Source organism: Juglans regia, chromosome 2, assembly GCF_001411555.2.
Source record: "Juglans regia cultivar Chandler chromosome 2, Walnut 2.0, whole genome shotgun sequence".
In the NCBI taxonomy this organism is placed as follows: domain Eukaryota; kingdom Viridiplantae; phylum Streptophyta; class Magnoliopsida; order Fagales; family Juglandaceae; genus Juglans; species Juglans regia.
Window position 1 is genome coordinate 14,698,965 of NC_049902.1, and position 3,954 is coordinate 14,702,918.

General features: G+C 37.4%; 1 non-coding gene across 1 annotated transcript; it reads left to right on the forward strand.

The window, feature by feature from the left end:
* The first annotated feature begins 3,487 nt into the window (after window positions 1-3,487).
* LOC118347822 lies at window positions 3,488-3,594 on the forward strand. Its single transcript, XR_004800969.1, has one exon. It is a non-coding gene; the product is annotated as a small nucleolar RNA R71 (small nucleolar RNA).
* Window positions 3,595-3,954: the final 360 nt, after the last annotated feature.

A 3,954-nucleotide genomic window follows, 5' to 3' on the forward strand; every position in this document is an offset into this window, starting at 1 on the left:
TAAATATCACAGTAGACCACACTTCTCACTTGATGTACTCTTCAACCTTTCAAATCATCAAATAATGCCTCTTTTTCTTTTATTTTTCTTTTCCCTTTTCCTTTTTTATTTTTTCATCATTTTCTTTTTATAATTTGGTGATCAATTACATGTTACCCTGATATTTTGCTATTTCTACCCAATATTGATATTTTTGCCTTTGAAGCTCACTCACTTGAACATCTTGTAACTTGAGTTCTTTCTTTTTTTTCTCTTTTATTTTATTCCTTTCAAAAAGAAGAATTTCACATCTAGTACACACTTGGAAGTAACAAAGATAGGAAAAATTAGTGTATAAGCTATACTCCAATGTGGAGAGGCATGCATGTGGGCATATGAAAAGAAAATGTTACCTGTGTTTATTGGGTCAAAGTTGGCTACTAAGGATCTATAATGGAAAGGATTAGCTTGAAAGGTTTAAACGTTGATCCTAAGTTAACCTTCGTCATATGCCAAGTATATCCACCATCTTACCACAAACCATGTAATGATATTCTCAAAAGAAGTGTCCAATTCAACATATCAATGAACGCTTATTACAATTTATTGCATTTGTAGGCTCTCAATTCTCTCCAAAACTCACATTAATACTTAAGCAAAAGAGTTCTCTAGCTACATGTGTCAAACCACCATCTTACTACAAAGCTTGGATGAGTACATTAAAGATTCTGTGAATGCCTTAGCAAAGAATGATTATGGTGGGTTTGATAAATTCACAAAGATGGCTATGAATGAGAATGAGTACACATGTGAAAAGGATGACGTGTGATGCAAAATTAAAAAAAAAATTTGACACATGAAAATATGCCACAAAGTTCCAACAAGAATTTTCAATACTGAATTTGCACCACCACCCCCAACTTAAATGAACCATTGTCCTCAATATTTAAGAATCAAGTTTAAACGGGGAATAACTAAAAATGGTAGAATATACTTGATAAGTGATGTGGGTAGCTCGCTAAGCACCAGAGATGGTAACCTGAAATGACAAAATAAAACTATCCTGCAACCAAAAACAAAGAAAACAACAGCAAACAAAAAGGAAAAGAAAGAAGAGAAAACAAAAATAAAACAAAACAAATAAAGAAAAACATACCTGCGTGGTGTGGTCAAGGTTGATAGACCGGATCTACAAGTGGAATGTCTTCTACTTCCGGAACTTGTCTATCAATTAATACTTTAAGGCGTTGGCCATTTACTTTAAAGATCCGACCATCCTTAGGATCCTCTATTTCTACCAGCCCATTTGCAAAAACATTCTTCACTGCAAAAGGGCCGGTCCACCTAGACCTAAATTTTCCTGGGTGCTTATGGAGTCTAGAATCATATAAGAACGCTAGGTCATTAGGCTTAAACGTCTTCCTACCAATATTTTATCATGAAATGCTTTCGTTTTAGCATTATAGATTTTAGAGTTCTCATAAGCAATATTTCTCAACTCCTCCAACTCGGTCAACTGAAATTTCCTATGCTTACCAACATTCAATTTCGAAGAAATACTAATAGGAAAAGTGTCACCTCAGCCTAGAAATGCATGCTTAAGACCTGAGGGCAGTGGCTTCAATTCCAATTTGGGACAATCCATGCATGAAGGAATCTGCTTTTCCTTTTTCTTGGACAGCTCTTCTAATTTCGATTGCCAAATATGTGGGTCATAATCTTGAGGTTCATCAAAAATAGCACAAACATCGACAACATCAGATGAATCATTCATAGTATCAAACTCAGAATTAACAAGAAAATATTCAGGAGAATCAGAATCATGAGTTGTGTGAACTCCCTTGTCTATGAGTGTGTCAATCATGTATGTTTGGTGGCACTCATCATCTTCCTTGGACTGATTATTGATGTAGAAAATGTTGACCTCCATGGTCATGTTTCCAAAAGATAGTTTCATTAGCCCATTCCTGCAGTTTATAAGTGCATTAGCCGTACCAAGGAAAGGTCTACCTAATATGAGAGGAATCTTAGAGTCAGAGTCAACAACCGACTGAGTATCCAAAATTAAAAAATCAACATGGTAGTAAAACTTGTCAATTTGGATCAAAACATCCTCAACTATCCCTCTTGGTTTCTTAATTGAACGGTCAGCCAATTGAAGCACAACATAAGTATGCTTAATTTCACCCAAACCATGCTACAAATAAATGGAATAAGGCATCAAATTTACACTAGCTCCTAAATCTAGCAACGCTTGCCTAAACTCATGATTCCCGATATTACATGTAATGGTGGGAAAACCAGGATCCTTGTACTTAGGAGGAATTCGCTGATCAATTAGAGCACTAACTTGCTCTATTAGAAATGCTGTCTTCTTAACACGGTGCTTCCTCTTAACTGTACACAAATCTTTGAGAATTTTTGCATAAGTAGGAACTTGTTTAATAACATGCAAAAGTGGAAGATTGATCTTTACCTAACTGAGGTTCTCCAAGATTTCATTGCTAGAATCCAAAGTTCGCATACCAGATTTTAAAACATGAGGAAATGGTACCTTAACTGGGCTCTTGATTACCTCGGCTTCTTTGGGCAACTCAGCACTATACTTGCTTTGTTCCTCATTAATATCCTCTGGCTTATCAGTTGTTGTGATGTGTAAGGACTTACCACTTTGTGTCACAATGGCATTGACCTCCTTCAAATTTCCTTGAGCCATATGTTGACCTTGGGTATGGATTGAGCTTGAGAAGGGAACTTGCCCCCCTCATTCACACTCAATGAGCTCATCAACTTGGATACTTGGCTCTTTATCTCCTTGTTTTCTTCAACAACCTGCATAATTAAGGATTCAAACTTTTGATTAGTCTTACCCTGTGCCTCAATAAAAGCATGCAAAGTGTCTTCTAAAGGATTCCTAGAAGATGAAGGTGCATGATATGGTGCAGGGTATGATCTAGGGGGTTGTGCAGGTGGCTAGTTTTCAGACTTCCAGCTAAAATTGGGGTGATCGTGCCACCCCGGATTATAGGTATCAGAGTAAGGTGTAAAATGCTTCTTGTACATAACTAAGGCATTGCATTGTTCCTCATACATCCCTCTCATCTCAGCAAGTGTGGGACACTTTTGGGTAAGGTGATCTATCCCACCACACACAAAACATGGTCCAAAAGACTCTGCATGATTAGCCACGTGTGTTGGCTTTAAGTCCTTAGTCTTTAACACATCTAGCTCCCTAGTGAGCATCTCAACCTTAGCCTTTAGGCTATCCTCTTCCCTGAGATGGTAAATTCCACCACCATTTGGGTTTTCTGCAGGTCGTGACCTATTTTTGCTTTCAGTAGCACTAGGTCCAATCCAAGTGCGAGCTTTTTCAGCAAGCTCATTAAGGTATTCTTTGGCCTCATCAGAATCTTTATGTAAGAACTCACCATTACACATCATCTCCACAAATTGGCGCTCTCTAGGTGTAAGTCCCTCATAAAAATAGCTCACTAAGTGCCAATTCTCATACCCATGGTGAGGACATATAATCAACAACTCCTTAAATCTCTCCCAAGACTGATACAAAGTCTCATTGTCCTTTGTACAAAGGTGGAGATTTGCCTTTTTAATGCATTGGTCTTATGTTGGGGAAAGTATTTATTAAAGAAGATTTTAGTCATCTCACTCCATGACCCAATAGATCGGGGTCTCAGTGAGTATAGCCAACTCTTAGCTCTATCCTTCAAAGAGAAAGGAAAGAACTTAAGTCTCACAATGTCATCAGTTGCATTTTGACTATGAAAAGTCGCAACTACTTCCTTAAACTCCCTAATATGCATATATGGATTTTCATTTTCCAAGCCATGAAAAGTAGGAAGTAATTGTATCATCCCTATTTTAAAATCCAGTTGGTGAGTATTAGCTGGAAACATGATGCATGATGGTGTGGTTGTGTGTGTAGGGTGGAGGTAATCATGAAGAGTTCTAATGGGT